Source organism: Melospiza georgiana, chromosome 8 (assembly GCF_028018845.1).
Source record: "Melospiza georgiana isolate bMelGeo1 chromosome 8, bMelGeo1.pri, whole genome shotgun sequence".
NCBI classification, from domain to species: Eukaryota; Metazoa; Chordata; class Aves; order Passeriformes; family Passerellidae; genus Melospiza; species Melospiza georgiana.
The window spans coordinates 8,697,442-8,716,983 of record NC_080437.1 but is presented as its reverse complement, the minus strand read 5'-3'; the positions used below and the strand labels follow the sequence as shown (position 1 = coordinate 8,716,983).

At 41.6% G+C, this 19,542-nt stretch overlaps 1 protein-coding gene across 16 annotated transcripts in view; it reads right to left on the bottom strand.

The window, feature by feature from the left end:
• ANK3 (ankyrin 3) overlaps window positions 1-19,542 on the bottom strand; it is a 280,780-nt gene that overhangs the window by 143,425 nt on the left and 117,813 nt on the right. The gene's annotated exons all lie outside the window — the stretch shown is intronic.

The window sequence follows — 19,542 nt, the reverse complement described above, 5'->3', positions numbered from 1 at the left end:
CAAGACCCTAAGACTGGGATAGTCCCTGGTTTCACCAGTGAATTACTGTATTCCATTAAAAGTGACAACCAGTGTAAGAACCAGGCCCTTTGTGACCAACTCACACTTATAAGTAATGAAAAGGATCTGATGCATTAAAAGGCAAAAAGATTTTGGCATTTCAAATCCAAGATTCATCCTCCAGGCTGAAAGGTCTCAGCAGCTAGAAGATTATTTCAAATTCTGGGAAGAAACTCCTGAATCCATAATGACTCATCTCTCCCTCTCTTAAGTTTTCCTATCCTACATTTACAAGTGAAAAATAAATCACTGGCTTTCATAACTGCTACCACAGTCACAAAGAGCCAGAGAAGGGCTGGATGTGCTTCCAGGGCTTCCTCTCATGTTTATATTCACCTGAAGATAATAACTGTCTTATGTGTCAAGCTAGATGAGATGGCATTGATCTCTTCCCTGCTGTTTTCCTCTCAGGAGCTGACTATCCAAAGAGCAAGGAGATAATTTCAGCACATCTCAGGCCCAAGTTTAAAGCCACTTCCATGCTAAAGTCACTTTCTTCAGATCACTGCATGAATAACATCAGTGAGTCCTCCTCTTCTTCCCTTTGTGAATATCATTTTAGAATCAGGACCCAAAAAGAAGAGGAAAAGAGTTCTGCAACTCTTGTCAAAATATTCTGTACACTGCTTTTATTTGTCTATAATTTCAGAGGGTGGGGGGAGGGTTTACAAACCTAAATGAGATAATACCATTGATTTCAGGGGGAGAGATTTTATTGACTACAAAAACATCATGTAAATATGCTTCAATCAGATGTGGCAGTAAATGTGCTTCAATCAGTGGTAGTAACATGGAGAAAACTCCATGTCAGGGGAAGTGTGATGCACATAAATTTTCCCTAAAAATACTGTAGCAAATAAACTATAGAAATTACAGACAAGCTACATAATCTATTAAGAGCTTTCAGTGAATTCATAAGTTTTTACTTAATGCCTGCTTTTGAATTCAACTCTGATTTAAAACCAAATTGATTCTGCCTTGGAACTTTGAAATTCCAATTATCATTAAACAGAAAGATTTTGATGCTAACTGGTCAAGCCATTTCAGAGGTGGCAAAAATACATGCAGACACACACCAATTTACACTGCAAGCTTTGCAAACCCCACATATAAGTACAATTTATGCCTTTTTAGGTTTTAAAGGCATTTGAATAGGTAGTTGTAAAGCTATCTTCTAGAGGTTTAATTTTTTTGCGGGGGAAGAAGGGGCATATAGTTTAGTATTCTTACAAGAATTACAAACATTCATCAGTTTGTGAGTGCCAACGCATGGGTTTCCACAGCAGGGATTTTGACCCCTATCAGGAGCAAAAACCTCTTCCTTTTACACACTTGAACACTTTGTAGAAGGGTTTCTCTCTGGAGAACTCCACATGGCTGATGTGACAGACAGAGAACCTGAAGGGCCAGTGGAAATTACCTAAAGAGCTTCTGAGGACTCAAGATTTGCAGAACAGTCATGAACTTGCTACCAGTACGTTCTGCAGGGGCAGTGAGAGATGTCACATAAGTCCTGTCACAGCAGCTCACCTCAGGAGGGCTTGTGACATTGACAGAACCAGCTGTCCTGACACCTCCTTGTGAAACAGACAGACCCTGGTACAATGGCAGAGAATCAATGAAACCAAGAAACTAAAGTATTCAAACATCCTCCTGGAGCTAAAGACTGACTGAGGTAATTTGGTGGTTGAGGAGGAAAAACACCCACCCAGCACTTCCCAAACTCCTGCGGGCAGTTTCACACAGGAGAGTGAGCAGGCCCCCAGCGCAGGAGCTGAGCAACCTGCCAGGAAACAATTTGAATGTTGGCCTGGAGATGCATGAGACCTTCTGGGGAACACCATCAGGGATACTTCAGGCTGCGCTGGCTTAGCCACATCCTTCTACAGGAGCTGCAATTCCCTGCTACCCACAACCTGCTGTAGGTCATTTTCCATGTGAGTCTGCTGCTGTGGACCTGACCCAGTCCCTCCAGGCCCATTTGGTAACCCACCCCACCTCTGTAAACCACAAAGGCAATGCAGAGCAAGCCAAAGCAGGTGCTACACACACGGCAGCCTGTCGCTGCTGCAAACACAGGGGAGAATCCCTTCTCCCAGGTGTGGTGCCATGGGATGGGGTCTGCACGGAGCTGTGGGGCTGGGCACAGGAGAGCCACCTGCTCCCACCCCTCCCTTGTCACCCTTTCCCCTCCTCTGCCATGGTTAAACACTGGCATTCACTGCTGGGAATCTGTGCAGTGGCATGGAAAGCTCTGTCATAGCATTTGTTGGGGCTGTCTGGATGAAATGCACTCAGTGGCGTGCACAGCAAACATAAATTAGTTTACAAGTGTTTTGTTCCTCACTCCATGTGTTCTAGGTTTGAGGATGAGCTCAGATGTCAATAAGGAAAGTGCTTTTTCCAGCCCAAGCACCAAAATCTGTGACCAAAAATAAGAGGCTCTAATCTATTACCTAAATTGTAAACTCTAGTTTAAACTCTTAAATCCTGCATAAAAGATTCTGTTCTAAACAGAATGAGGAACCTAAATCCCTGTTGGGGTAAGGGCAGGACCAGCATTTACAGACACAAACAGGTTGAAGACAGTGACAGTGAGAACAGCCTTAGCTGTATGGGATCTTTGAGATCAATGCAGGCAGAAAGAAAACACAGAGTTCAGTTTCATTCTGAGAGAAAGTTAGCAAATGTACAGATAAATCACTGCAGATTGGGTGATGCCACTTGCTGACTTTTCAGTTACAAAGCTGAACTACTATTTTTCTGGTTTTCAAAGCCATTTTGCATTAGAGAGCCAGGATTTGGCTGAACCACTACGAGGAAATTAATATCTCAGGAGAGACTTCAATTTTTTTTAACAAAAAACAAACAGCAGAACTATTTTAATATTTTACATCACCTTAACTAGATTTGCTAATTTATTTAATCCAAAAGTTATCACTTCCTCTTAGCATCAGAATGAAGTATGTTTGAAAAGCACATCACAGTTTAATCAAATATAATGGTATAATACTAGTGAATTAAAACTTTCCAAACTGGCCAAAAAGACTTTACTCCTACTATATTTAACAGACACAGATTTAGAACTTGTTTTTAGTGCTACCATTAAAGTGAAAATCAGTTTACCACAGAAATAAGCTACAACAAACCATACCAGCCCTATACAGTGAATCTCCCCCAGCATTTGATGATAGAATGGGCCATTACTGTACAGTGCTGAAGTATCACTCCTGAATAGCAAATCTACAGAATAAACACACAGTGAAATAGAGCCTGTTTCTCTCTTTCCTCTCAAATATGCAGGGCAGCCTAACTAAGATTTACATAAGGGATGAAAACGAAACTTATCATAAAGGAAAAAAAAAAACTTATCAGCAAGGAAAATCTTAACACATAAATACTCCACCCTTTCTCCATTGCTAAACCCCATGTCGAGATCTGCTACATCTTCCCCAAACAACATCCAAATGAACAGAAACAACAGTTTCTATACAGCTGGTAACAAACCCCAGTAAAGCAAGAGAAAATACCATCCTGGTGCAGCAGAGAGGGGCAGAGCATCCTGCAGAGCAGCACATTGCCAACGCCAGGGCAGCTCGCTCTGCTGGCCCAGCTGTTGCACACAGGACCTGCAGGGGTCTGGGCTGCTGGGCTCATGTGGAGCATCAGCAAAGATGTTTATCACCATGAAAATGGACACCATTGTGCTACAAAAGGCAGGAGAGAGCAAATAAAGTTCTCAGGACTGAACAGCAGAGAGTTTAATCAAGTACCGTAAGATAGATGAATAATAAGAGCTTCCTCAAAAAATAACTTCACAAAAAAAATATCCCAGTAAATGTTTTCACAGTTTGGAAATTACTGGTGGAGATAAGCTTATGGAAAAACATCTTCTCTAGAAAACAACCAAAGTTTTCAAAAATGTTTTTTAGCAGAGAACAACATCCAGCCCTGTGCTGACAGCAAGTAAACAACAATATACACATTTTAGAGGACTCACTGCAGTATTTTTTTCAGAGCACAAAGCTATTGCTGACATGGAAATTAGCTAGTAAACAGCTCTGTTCTGGCATCAGTAGTATCTCTAGCTAAAAAAATATTGCCACTAATTGACATTTCCACAAAGGTTGGCACTCATCAGTACTAAAAACACAAATCCAGTTTCAAAACACAAATCCCGTTTCCTGGGAACCTGTTGGGTTTTTTAAATTCTGCAGTAGAGTAGCCTAGAGAACTGATCTGGCTTTGTGGTTTTTAAATGATGTAATCACCCAAGCTATTGAAGACCTTCTGAACCTGGTTCATGGAGTACAGGGATGTCCTTCCACAGCAGCTTCCTCACTTGAGGAATTTTTAAATCCCACAGGGAGCACCTTGAAGGTCGCTGGGACTCTCAGAGTAAGAGTGGTACGGGTGCCTCCTTACAGATCACTACTAGCACACTACCAGCACCACTGCTGGCTCCTCTGCAAGTTTAATTCACCTGTGGACTGTCAGGAGAAGAAGTGTGTTATTTGAAAATTACACCTTTAAAGTACAGATTTGAAACTTTTTTTCTAAATATGCAAGATTGGCTAAAAGACTTCAGTTGTTACAAATACCTGTATCACTTAAGGCCCTGATCACAGAGCACAATGTTACCAAATGTTTGTGCAATTTTAATCAGTCTTCCTTCTACAGAGTGTTCTGAACATAAAGTAGCCACTGGCAAGACAGAGAGAAGAAATAATTGCAATATTCTGACTGCCACCTCAGCCTATACCATAACCCAGCCATCAGAAAACAAAACACACCAAACAATCCAAAACGTACCTCTTCCTACATCCAGCTTTGCCTCAAACAATCAAAGACTTAAAACACCAACACAAGAAACTCGATATGCAGATTTCACTCATTTCAGAATCCACAAATGCTTACTTGTTCTGGAAAGCATTCTCCCTCTTCCACTGCCATTTTCTGTGGCCAGATATGAAACCTGATGACTCAATTAGTTAACACTTTGGACACTGCACCATTGCTAAAAATAGCAGCCTCAGGAAGTGCTTTTCTTTTTTTTCTTTTTTTTTTTCTTTTTTTTTTTTAAAGGAACTTAGCACGGTGTCACTTGTTGCACTTCCCTTGGCGATTGAAATGGCAGAGGACAAGGGAACACAAGACTGTTAAGTCAGTGACAGAGCGTGTCCCAGGATTCCTGGCTCACTTACCATATTTGCTGCCTCCAATCATTCCCCGTGTATGTAATCATGATCTGTGGAATACCCAAAATAGCTGCAGCATCAGCTGATCAGAAAACCACTGCTGCTTGGAATCACTCATGAAACAAGCTTTTGTCATTCTGCTTATCAGCTCTTTCTAATGCAGACTACTTTGAACTATTTCTAAAGGCAACAATAACATCATTTTACACTCCGTGTGTTTTGAATACCACATATGCCTGCCTCCCACTCCATGGTAATTTTATATTTATTCAGATTTTCTGATGACTAATTATGATAGGTTTGTACCGCTGGTTCTAGAGGCTATTTTCCTGAACTAAAAGCCTGTTCTCTATGTACTTCAAGTTCCTAAACTACAGAGATTAAAAGCAACACCAGGGCAAAATAATTTTGCTTCAGAGGGAAGCCCAGAGAGAGGTTCCTGATTTTAGTAAAGCAGACTTCTCCCTTTTCAGTGGAAGCTATCATCAGCAACAGGAATTTTCTTCGTGCTTCCCCACAGTTACTTACATGAGGAATGGCTTTAAAGAATGCCCATCTTCTGAGAAAGGGAATATTGGAATCTCTTCAATTCACCACAAGCTCCTGCACTGCACTTGCCTGCCACACATCTCACCTCACGCCCATGAGCTGGAAACAGAAATCCACTGGCACAGAAGAACAGCAAAGAAGAAGAGGAGGAAAATAATAATGGCCTTATATTTCGGTCAGACAAGATGTCAGGCCTAATGTCTCATTTGAGAAATGCTGATGACAGGAAATATGCTGTATGTAAAACACTATTGGGGTAATTTAAATTTTCCAGAAATATATCTCCATCAACTGGATCGCAGCCACAAGGGAGGAGCTTTGCACTCTTGAGCTTAAAAACCAAATTATTATCACAGCAGTTCTCTATGTAGACATCTCTGTATTCAGAAGGTGTGAAATTTGAGGCCCTGGTGCACCAGCCATGCACTCAGGTGGACCTGGCTGGAAAACACTTCATTAATGTCACTGATGATGCATTCTATTAACAGCTACCCTGTGTTCCTACACATTTTGCTGAGGGCATTTCGGATTCATGAGTAAGACCCTCTTCTGCCACTGACTAAATACAGAAAAGCCAATAGCTGTCTGCTGGTGGAAGAGCCTCCCACCTCAATTTAAGTACAAAAGGATGGCCAAGCCAGTTTAGATTAATTTACCTCACTGACATACCTGCACAGAGCTCCCTGTAGCAGAGAGTTCAGTCACTGCCCCACAGCTACCTCAGCAATGCTGTCACTGCAGGCCACCACACAAAACAAAGTATCCTGAATATTCAATTTCTATAACTGAATTTTGATTTAACATTATTGTTAATTTTGAGAGCTGAGAACTGTAGTTTCAAAACAATAAATGCAAACATACCAGTTCTAGAAAGCCAAGATCACAGGTTTACTAATCAGTGTCTGACTTTTTGTTTCTAACTGAAGAAAAGCTGGCTCTGAATAAAGCCCAGGTACCTAAATAGCTTTCTTCTGCCTTTGAAAAGGTGCTTGAGAACAAGGAGAAAGGAAATATGATAATTTCTGTAATAGGATTCAAGGGAGTCACGTGAAATTTAAAACTTGCCAAATAGGTCTCTTTTGTAGGTGAAGGGATTAAATGGGGCAGTTCCACAGAAAGTCCCAAGTCCCTGCAGAGGACCAAGGCCACTGTGGGGTGGTGCCCCACAGCCCTGTAGTGCAGCCTCCTGGCACGGGCTGGTGACACAGAATTTCTGGCAATCCCACAGCCAAGCTGGCAGAGGAGAAAGAACATTTTCAGGGACACGGATTCCTCAGAGTCTCTGCTGTTCTGCTGGCGGGCCGTGGCCCCTGTTCCTCAGCAGCCCAGGGCTGTGGGCAGTGCCAGCTGGGCCTGCGTGCCAGCCTGCCCCTCCAGCAGCCCCCTGACCCTGCTCTCCCCACACTCTGCCTGCTCCTTTCCCCTGCCACGGCTGCTCTGCCTTTCCAATCGCTGGCTCTTGGCTTCCTGAGCTCACATCACTGCGATGACACTAGTGGGTGACTGACCCAGGCCACTGCCATTAACCTCCACAACACCAGCCTGCTTTAGGCCGCGACATTCCCACAAGAGCAGTTGTCCAATTCTCTCTTCCATTAATTTTGAAAGAGCAATGATCAGAATTACAAAAGGAAAGCACAAAGAAAAATTAAAATCTGCCGGCACCAAAAATTCATCTCAGCACATTCACATCCATCAATTCAGCTCTGATTACTGACTGCCATAAATCAAAGTGACACTGTGTTTTCTTTTTTAACCTTGTGAATCCATTTTAGAGCATTCAGTATGATTTCTCAATGCATACTATTAACAAAGGGTAGTAACAGACATGCTCAATACTAATGGCAAAATCAATGTCTTATAGATTTTGGATAAAATTTCCAGGATCCTTTTATTCCTTTGCATCCTGAATTACATGGTCTGCAAATTCCTATAGTAATTCTTACCTTAGGAAAAAGAAAGGGCCTTGGATACAATCATGTAATTAGTAGATACACAAGATAAAAACCATCCCAACAATCAATCTCCTCCCCTCTAGAAAAAAAGCAACAAAACCCCTTTACAATCTCATTAAAATGGCAGATTTGGTACAGATGGAGAATTCTTTTAAACAGAATAGTGGAAATGTCCTTTTACATTATCACTACGCTGCTCCCCAGCCAGATGGAGTGCTTGTGATTACTGGCTTGGAAGTGACTTGCAAACAAAGCAACACATGGCAGAATTCAGCAGCAAGAAAAACATGGTTTGACATGAGATGCAAAACAATATAAATATCTCTCCAAGAAAGGGAAAGGCAGGCTGAAATAGTTTAAACCATAATCTGGAGTTACTGGTCCAGATTTTGCAAGGAGAAATTTTTTTCCCTGGAACTGTAGTGGATGACATTTCAGACAGTTCAGAAAGATGAAGAGTCAGCTGAAGCCCACCAGTGCAGGGGATTTCAGAAACCCTTTTCAGAGAGCAAATGGTTGACAAACAGGATCAGTACAGATGTGTGTTCATGCAGCTTACACCTATGAAGGGCCCTTAGTTTTATAACTTCTTATATCAGAGAAACCAATAGTAGTATCTGAGATATTTATTTATATAAAAATTCTTTTCTAGTCATGAAAATAATGGCAAATGTGTGCCCCAGATGAGACTTTTGAACAGGAGTTCAAGTGCCCACCTCACAGGCTTCTACAAGGGGCTACTATCAAGACAAAATTTGCTTACATTTACATTACATTTACTTATTTATACTGCTAACTGTTGAAATTGTGGCCACACAGAAGGTGCAGCCCCAGGAACAAAATTCAGAGTCATAAAATAAATGCCAAAAGGATCTGTGTGAATTGTGTATGACATTTTTTTAAAATGTCTGCTCAACCACCATCCATCGTGTAAATACTGTGTTTGCTATATTGCCATTTAAATTATGCCAGCTCAGATCATCTGCTAAAACATCCACAGAATTAGAATTTTATCACCAGAAGCATATGCTCTCTTTCATTAATGCAAAAAAATTTAAACATAAAATGAGGATAGGAAAACAATACTCCAAACATTAAATAAATTGAAGTCACCAAGCCCAACACTTCATCCCCAAAAAATCTGCCATATGCTCCTCTGTAGTCTATTGCTCTTGAATAGAAGGTATATAGCATTTCTGTAAATCCTTTAGTTAACTTTTTTCCTTTACTTTGACAAGGATATCAGCTATCACACAAAATTTAGAACAGCAAAGACAGAAGATAGTTAAAACTTCTCTTTAGAGGCTTTCCAAATGAGTGAACAGGAAGCCTGTGGTCCCATCCTATTCTTTGGCAGCACATAAGATCAAACCTCAAAGACTGAAATGCAACCACTATAAAAGGATAGCCTGCAGTAATTTTTCAGAAGTCTTCAAACCCTTCCAAAGAGCACAGCCCAAAGCTGTGACCTGTGAAATGCAGCCCTTTGCAGATATTCCAGAAGCCCGTGGAGGACACAGGGAGTCCTGCAGGGTTTGCTGTGCCAGGATCCCTGGCACTCCCCTCACCTCACCCCCAGCACTGCCCAGAGCGTGCCTGTGTTTTCAACAGCAAGGCAAAGGGCTCTTGGGATGAGGGACTAAAATAAATGATACGTGCAAGGTATGAGCGGTATGCCCACAGCATCTGATCCACAATTCCGCTCCAAGTTCCTTTTTTTAACCCTGCATTGTTCCCTTCAGATAGCAGAGTAGAATGTGTGTTTCCAGTGGGCCCTCATCAACTCCTGAAAGAGCACTTTTTGTTCCTTTTTTATTCATCAGCTACAGTTTTCATGCCCAAGTTCTAAAGCTCCTTTAACTTCCAGTGACCCTGGGACTAAAACATAGCCCTGGTCCCTTGGGAATAGGAAAAACTGTGGCCAGCTGGAATATAAACTGTTAGCTAAACCCCAAAAAAAGGGCCATAAGTCAGTCACAGCTTCCACCACTGACACTTCAGCAATTTCTCTTCCCCATCAATGCATTGACTCAACATGGAAAAGCATTTTCCACCTGCATTATGGAGAAGTGGGATTTTGCAAAACCCCTGCAACAGTATCACAGAAATCCCACAATTGCCGTGGTAAGTATTATCTTAACCTCTATTTTCACAAATGTGTGAAAATAGAGGTTAAGATAATACTTACCAAGGCAACTTCTTGCTGTCAAGATCACTCTACACCCTTCAGATCATAAAGAAATAAAAAGAGCAGCAGAGTTTCCTGTCGGAGAAGCAGCTTCAGTGAAGCCAACCAAAAGCCCTTGGCTTTATTAAGATTTCTTTCCCTCCCACTGATCACCCCAGAGGACACCCATGTCATTGATTTGCTCTGGAAGGCACCTCTGGAAAACACAGAGGTAATAAAGCTGCAAACTGGAGGAAGTGTTTACATAAGCATGGCGATATCACATGATTGAGTCCTGAGCAAATTGACTTGACACCATCATGCTTGAAAAATAACCAGTAAAAGCCAATTAGGAAGGCAGAAAACAAAAGGCAGAGACTCCAGGCAGGCCTGTGTTCAGTCAAACTACAAACCTCACATGAACTCTCCTGGAGATGAGGGGAAGAGCAAGGGCAAAGATCTATATATGGAAAGCACAAGGAGACACAGCATCAGATCTTCCTATATCATCTTGAAACACTGCTGATGTCTGCACTTTCTCTGCTGATTAATCAGATGGCTTGTTGCATGCCATGCATCTTGTTCCAAGTCCTGCTGAAAAATGGGATTTTGTACAAGTTGAATGCCGCAGCTGCCTTGCTCCTTCTCTGAGATACCTCACTGATGCACTGGACTCCACAAAGTAGAGATTCCTTGGGTATGAACAGCAGACCTCAGCATTTCCACTAAATATAGAACTTCTATTTGTTAACAGAATGCAATTCTGGTGCACTTGTGAAATTGGTGGCTGTTGATTGGTCTCCATGGGCATATGAACACATAGGCACATAAAAATCACAAATCTTATTATTTCACCACAGCACAGGAAAATAGTGAACAGCTCAAAAATAACTTTTTCATTTTTAAAGAATATATTAAAAAAAACCTAATTGAAAGTGTTAGAGGAAAGTTATATAAAATATACCATCCATTTGTATATGGCATCCATGTGACAAGAAGTTGGCCCAGGCTCACTCTTTGTCTGGATCGTATTTCTAGCAATTTTCAATATTCCATGACTGCCAGAAGCAAAGAATTAATCATTAAGATTCATGGTGACAACAGCAAAGTATTTCATCGTGAAGTTGAGTTAAGCACCAGAAATGTGACTGCTGCCAAATTAGCCCTTCCAAACACTCCCTCTCTCTGCTATCTTTTAGGCTTATTCAGAACATAACCATGATATGAAGCCACCAAACTGCCAGATGGCTTTAAAATGCTCAGACATGAGTTCTGCACAGAAAAAGAAATTTCTATCATGTAATATGTTCCAAAAGCAGTAGTTTTTGGGACAAATTGACTGCAAGACCTTGGCCAAAAAACCCCCAACCCACAATTAAGATATTTGACTACTCACCTTGATTCTGTTCCTTCAGAATCAAGGTGAATAGTCAAATATCCTAATTAATATCTTAATATCTGAATCTGGGGTCCTCAAGGACCCTTTAAAAGGAACAACTCAAATGAAAACAGAAGGAAGCTTTGTTAAAAGATAAATACAGTAAGAACAGACAAGTGTATCCACTCAGCACAGGCACATGAAGGTGTCCAATGCCCTGGGAAATGAGCACAGCTCTCATTTAGTGTCTAAGTTTCATTTCTAGATGGAGTAGGGCAGTACTCAATGAAAAGAAAAATGGAAACACTAAACTAACCATAACTAATCCCATGAGTCCATTCCCAAATGCAAAGGAGACAATTCAGTGGAGCAATATTATGACCAGGGCTTTTAAACAACATTTAGGCTGCAACTCCAATGAACAGACTATGGACAAATCATTACACAGTAAAAATGTGTGCAGACACAAGGTAAAACTTCCATGAGAAGACTAACATGAGAATAGCTTGCCCAGGATTTCTAATATGTGCAGAGTTAGATTAAAAAACAGAATAAAAATAAGAAATTGGTCAGAAGAGAACAAAGACAACTGTGGATGGAGGTAGACAAAGGGAGTTCTTGACACCACACCTACCCCTATTTCCAATATTTCTGTGACTTATTGGGGCATCAGAGCCCCTCTGCAGGCAAGCCACACTCAGGGGCAGTCACAGTGGGAGATGCCACTGAACACAAGTGCCTGGGCAGGTAAAATCCACGTCAGCCCTGCCACAGACACTGTATGGGAGAACCTGCTGCTCTCACAGTGCTGTTTGCCAGGACTCTGTCAGCACTGAGGGACCTCTCACTCTTTATCAGTCAGCATTTCAAAGTACTCTAAACTTTTCTCAAATTACACTTTGGAAGGACTTTCCAGGAAAAATGCAAGTTCAAAATTTTCATTTCTTGTAATCATTACAAAGATGCAACCCCAAGATGTTACAATGCAATGAGACCAAAGAAAGATAAATGACTGTAACTGTGGTTGATTTCAGCATCACTCAAAAGTTATCCCCAGTCTCAGCATGAACACAGCCCAGTTGCTAGGACACAAACTGGCCCCCAATAGCCAGGAGATTGCCAAAGAGTAACCACTCACAGTTACATGGTGCTGCTCCCAGTTAATAAATTAACCTGTATTTCTTCTGCAGAACGACTAAAATCTAATTTTAACTTAATCCAGTTAAGCTCTCCAGACAGTAGTTCCTCCCTATCAACTTCCTTTCCTAAGGCACCATCATTTTCAAAGAACAAAGGGGAAAGCTCCAGGAATTACACATTCTGAAGTGAACTGTTGCCCTTAAACACAGTCACAGCAAAATCTCAAATTATTTCCCCTTACTGAACCTTCACTCCAATGGCACAGAATCGAGGCATGGACAATTACAGAGCAATACATATATAAACTCATTGAATTTTCAGCTTCTTACAGGTTCAGTGTTCTGAGCTGGAACAAAACTATCTCTCAAGAAATTCCACACTGAAATGTCTGGGGAGCAAGCACAAGCAACTTCCAGAACCTTTTCCTCCCAAATATTAGATAGGGCAGTGACACTGGACTCATACTGCCTCAGCTTTGTGATTGCAACAGGGCTGACACTGTGAACAGAGCTTTCCAAGAACACTGGGAGCATTCAGATGTAACAACCTCAAGATGTCTTAGACCAGGAAGGAGTAAACATCCTTCTGCATTGGGGTGATGTAGGAATTTCCCTAAAACAGAGGAAAATTAGTAAAATGAATTTAAAAAAATGATCTCATCAAGATCAGTTCTGACACGCTGCTGGGGAATGAGGACAGCTGTGCAAACTGCATTCCAAACAGGACTTCTGTTTGTCAGCACAGATGTATAAAAACATCCCTCAGCTCTCACTGGAGTGCTGGCAGCTTGGCTAAATATTAATGCTGTCCCTGGAGCGCTGCTGCTGCTTCTGTGAGTCTCACACACACGAGAGGCTGGCCACAGCCAAGACAGATGCTTTCTGATGTTGCATTACAACTACAAAAGAACAGAAAATGGCAGCTTCAGAGGCTGCATCTGCCCTCATATGGCTCCCCAGGAATTAGGGATGGGAGGGCAAGAGGAAGCTGCAGAATGGGTAAGTACTGAAGTTAGGCTGAGCTTTCCAGATGCAGAGGAATTTGACACTGGTGTAGTGCAATACTGTCCAGCTACACAGCAGGTATTTCAAGCTACAAGGAGTTTCAAAAAAACCCCTTTAGCTTACAGTAAAGCAGTTCTAATTCATTAATGTAAGGTTCCTTTTCCTATCTGCATACAGAAATACAAGAGCCACAGCTATTAAATATCTTCATACAGGAGCTCTGTGTCTCTCTCTGCATCACACTCCATCACACCTGGCAGTCATGCTGCACTTGCCCAAATGCATTTCAACCTACATGAGGTCAGAATAACACTGGGCTCTTCTCAGTGCTACATCAGTGAAAGGGGCTCATGAAGATTTTGTCGCTTAATTTCACATCAAACGTTTTGAGCAGATCCAGAAATCCACCTTGGAATGACTGCATGAATAATGCAGTCAATTACAACAGCACACATGGCCATAATCTGTTTCTTGCTAACCTGCTTAGTTAGCACTGCATTTCTTTTCCTTGGGAGAACCTTTAAGCCTATAGCTATTATTGCAGCTAGCTCTCACGTTTCCTTTCTCTCTGTGAACTGTTTTTTTTTTTTTAATCTGATGTTAAATAGCTTTCAAAGGGCTTCTAAAATTACTGTATAGCAGTAGTATTTCTTATATCTGTATTATCTCCACAATGCTTGATGAAAAAGCAGTCCCTTGGCAGGACAAACTAGCTGCTGTTCACACTGCATAATGGAGGAGGCAGCAGCTGCTATTTTTAGGGTGCTGAATGCTATCCTCCATTGTAAATCTATTTATTTTACAGATATTTTACCGTTACAGCTATGCCTTCTTTGATTGATGAAAATCCTATTTATAAATCCTAGCTTCAATTAACAGCCCAATAAGTTGGCATTTTCCCTTAGTTACCTATTGGCCTAAAATAAAAACTCTATAGAGGAGCAGCCAGAGGAGCTGGTGCCTCACTGAACAGCATCCCTGGCTCGCTGTGCTGCGGATTCAAGAGGAGCCAGCAGAGGGAGGAGGGCAGCTTGCACCCTGCACAGACAAGAGCTTTCTCCTTTTCCATTAACCCCTTTCACTTCTGAACAAGACATGAACAATTAAAACTTCACTAATAACACAGAGAAGGCACTTCCTAACTCTCTTCCCCCAAGCAGGCACTGGTATTTAACATAAATTTAATATTCAGTATCTCACATTGCAGCCCAGAGCTCCCTCCAGGATTATTAATGCATCCAAATAGCATGCTGGATTTGCTAACTGAAAATGTAGCTATCACTCATGAACTGCCAGGACAAACCATCAATCCTGCATCTACACCTTCTGTGAATAATCCCAGACTCCACAAGTTTTTTGACTTTTCCCAACTTTTCTCCCTGGGCCAGTGGCTAATGACCTCTACTCTGAGGCCGTGTCAGATGAGCCAAGACTTTAATGTGCTTTTTAGAAGACATCTAAAGCACATTATAAATGTAACACTGATCCACTCTGGCTAAAGTAATCTCTCCAATAATTCACCTACATTTTTGTAACAGTAGGAAATGTGACAGATCTTTTCCAAGACTCATCTCCATGTTTAGACAAGCGATACTCTGCACACACACACACAGAATTTGTGGTTTTTATATACTCAGAAAAACATTCCCCAGTCCAACACATTTGAACATGCAGATGGCTGCTGAAAACCACAGAGAATGGTGTGATCCTGGTTGTAAAACAAAAGGAAGCCATGGACCTCATCAGCTGGATTTTACTGACTTTAGCAAAGAGGAAAATGCAAGTAACATGCTCCAGAGACTCCAAGCAGCATAACCACTCAGTAAAACCCATCTTTTTTCCCATTAATAATGAAAGACTGCTCAGATTTGCACATGTTCCACTCCTGCTCAAAGTTAGGACATGGCACTTCTGAATCTGAATTCAAAATTTGACCCAGCTCCCAAATAATTTATTAAGGAATCTCATTTTTAATTACTAGGCATCATAAATTGACTGTAGAAATTAAAGTGACAAACACCATGAAAAGGGTAAATGAATGCATCAGAAACTGTACTTTACTAATGTTCTTTAGTAGCTGTGCTTCAAATTCAATTGGATTTATTACGTACTGTCTAACAAATATGATGCAGTCTGGAGCATGCAAGTAGTCTCTACAGTAACAATGGATCTCATTTTGGATTTAACAGCAGAGAAGAGGAGGAGAAATACTTCCATTTTGTTTTGGATTGTAAGCACCATCTTGTGGAATGACAAAGCCTGCAGATCAGTAAAACTATTGGTCTATAAATTCCTCTCATGAACTGGCTGGGAATGCCACCTGGACATGACACAAAGAACAAACAAGAATAAAACTATTTCTCTCACCTCTTCCAGACCCACAATAAAAACAAAAAGCAGCTCTCCTCCAACCCAAAGCATTAAGGCAATCTTGTCCCCACCTTCATAAAGAACTGTAGATCAGAATTCCTGGGGTTGTAATGAGCAACTACAGCCCCTCCATAATGTAGAGTTCAGCTCCATTTCCCTCTCTTCCCTTGCCCTGTTACAAACTGTCATTTCTGATTTACAGAGCAAACCCTAGAAGAGGTGTTCATCACAAAAGCTCACACCCACAAAAGCACTCAGTAAAACATGACTCTGGTGAGGTGATCCTGCACTGTGGGTGCACAATGCTGGCCTTCCCCTGGGGATGATTGGTGTCTGGGCTCTGGAGGATGCCAATGCACAGGGGACGGGAGGGCTTTACCCATTCAGAACAAACAGCAATAAGCTTCTTGTACATTAAGGGAAAACACACAGCTGCAGGACCTAATAGAATAAGGCACATGCAAATTTCAGTGATTTACTTATTTCCTTACCACTACTAATGGTATTATTGGTATTAATATTACTGCATCCATCAGCATTCAGCAGACAATTCTCTTGCTCCCACACAATTCCATGGAATTATTTGAAATGCAAATAGAAAAAAAAAAGCAGAAAAGCTCTTCTAAAGGGGCTAGTTCATCTATGAATATTAAACTAAAATGAAGCCTCCTGAGAGCCCTGACAGACTGCTCCAGGATGGAAAACCATGTCATTACTGACATTAATCATATTTCCTAAAAATTAGTGGCAAAAGAGTGCTCTTTCAAATAAGCACCATGCACACATCTAATATCCCATCAGTATGTACGACTCGAGTAAAAATTCATTATTCTTGTCCTCATGATTAAGATTGTTAGCAGAGATCCATGTGGAACATAAATAACCAGTCTCCTGTATTTGTGTTATTGACTACATTAGTGCTTTGATCTAATCTTACCATATGCATGTAAAACTGAAAAGATTCATTTTAAAAGCTTACAACAGAAGCAAAAGAGGAAGGCAGCAGCCTTGCCTCTTGTGACAACAGTGATGGTGGATGTGCTGCTCCTGGTGCTCCTGGTGGTGTCCTCCTGCTCAATTCAGCCCATCATGTAAATCTGTGCTGTGAGAGAGCACTGTGATAGCTGGAAAATATCACTGGACTGTGATAAAGTGATGAAAAGACAAAAGGGGGGAGCACTAGGATGAAACATCAGCAAGACTTGGGAGTTAAGTGTGTATTTATTTGGAAAAAACTCACTGGGCAGGGCTACACAGAGCACATGGCTCTCACTCTATCACAGAGTGGTTTGGGTTGGAAAGGATCTCAGATCCTCAAGCCCAGCATTAACCCAGCACTGCCAAGGCCCCCACTAAACCATGCCCCTGGGTGATACACCTGCACATCTTTAAACACCTCCAAGGATGGTGACTCCACTGCTTCCCTGGGCAGCCTGTTCCAGTGCTCACACACCCGCACAACTGCATAAATTTACATCAAAAAGCTCCCCATGTCTTTACACTGCTATAGTTCACTTATTTATTACCATTCAGAGCTTGGATGAAGCACAGTCCCCCTCTGAAGTGTACAGTCTGCAAAGATCCCAGGGTGCCTTCTGCAAAATTATAGGTAAATGGATATCATGACAAAATTTCAGCTCAGGGAATTAAGTTGTCCCCAGCCCAGCTCCCAGAGCAGTGGCAATTACCCACATTAGGAGCTTTTATCTGCTGACCTCAGCTCCTGGCTGCGTTTCCTACATTTTCAATGCCAACATTGGAGGTTTCTTACACTACTTTTTTCCCCCCTCTTACTTTTCACACACAGAAACAGATTGGATACACAAAAAAATATGAATTATTCAGTTTTCAAAGCCATTCAGGATTCTTAAAATTAAAATAAATGGTTTTTTTCATTAAAAATACAATATAATAGATAATGATAAAAACCACAAAGGAGACATGCAAATAATGGCAATAGGTCAATGCCACTGAACACTCAGCCTCAGGTATGTCTGCAAAATTAATTCAAACAGCCCCAGCTTGACTAACCTTTTCCACTGCTTTTCCAACTTACCAGGCACTCAGCCTGTCTTGACTACATCCAGTATTCCCAGAAATGATGGCTGTGCAATTTCAGTTACAACAATTAGCTAGTAAATGAGATACTAACCCTAAATGGCTTAGATTTCTAGCAACAGGGAACAATGTACTCAATATTTTTTGAAAGACACCTTTAAAGCTATGTAATATATAGAGGCCAAGGGAGAATATGGATAACCTGCGAGGATTAAATACAAATATAGTGTTCCTTCTTCTTTTGGGACAGTTTTATTAATGAGGTCTCAAGAACCGCAGAGTAAAATACAGGTTAGTAAGAGATATTCAGTTTCTTCAGACATACTCTGCAGCAAGTGCAAACTGGAAATTCCAGCTTGTATTTATGTAGATATTTCATTGAGTTAGTTTAAATACAGTCAGCTGACATCAGTTTAAAGAGCACCCCTGCCAAGCAGAATTCAGAGCCCTCCTGCACAGGTGTTCACTTCCGTTACACCCAACAACAAACTCACAGCCGTAAATCACAACACTGATAAGCTCCCTCTTAGGCCAGCAAGGCCATAAAATACCCACTGGCAGGCAGGATTTGACCTCATGGGTATGAGCTGGCACAGCTTGGGCACGGGGAAGTTGAACACCAACACAAAAGAACAAGGGCTGGCCCAGGCAGACAGAGCCAAGCTCGCCCTGGCTGGCCTCGGGTGTCCAGGCAGGGTCACAGGCACGGAGAGAGATTGTCTGAACCTCTCTAAAGCACTGCCCTGCCTCTTCCCATGGACTACTGAGGCATGAGGGTCCTCACTCAGGTGTCATCAACCTGATCCCAGTGACAGCTGAAAGCTGGGACAACCTTCTCACTTTCAACACTAAGATGTTCAAAACAGCCTCTTTCCTCATTTATTTCATGTGCATGTCATGGGCATCTGATCTGAGCTCTCTCTCCATTTATGTTTTACCACCACCATAAGAACAGCAAATAACAAGTGCTGAACTGAAATATCTCATAGGGATTTACCCATTACATTTAACAGTAGCTTTTAACTGTTAAATAACTAATGGGTTAATTCCCACTTTGGCACAAAGTCTTCACTCAGGGAGTATGTGAGCCTTTGCAAGCTGTTTTCAACAAAAACATATGGGAAATAGTAAACTCATCCAGGTTAAGTTTAAAATAGGATATTCTGTTGGAGTAATATTTTATATAGGCCCTTTAGAAAAGAAAAATCAATCATGATGGGTTTTAATGTTCCATTGTGGACAGCAGCTGCGCACATAGGACAATAATTCTCTTTCCTTTTCACTTAATCCTGCTGCCTTCCCAACCACTGAATCATTGCTCTGCCTCGTTACTAAAATGCATAACTGAGATGCTGATTAGAGTCCCAGATGCTTGATAACAGAGACAGTAATCAATACCACTTCTTTAATCTGTCTGTGGAGGACGTTTTGTCCCCTTGCTTTTGGACAGAGGCTCTGTTACCGTGATCCAAGCTTTAATATCGCCTCCAGATTGGATTAGTGCAGGCACTCTTCTTTAGCTGCTCCTTATCTTCCCTCGAAACAGAACATCAGTGTGCCACAGCTGCTGCCTGCTTGCTGAGTTTGAAAGCTTTCAAAAGCCAAAGCTCTGAGCAGTTTTGGATCACTCTGCCCGACAGGCTTGTGCAGCCACCCCACACAC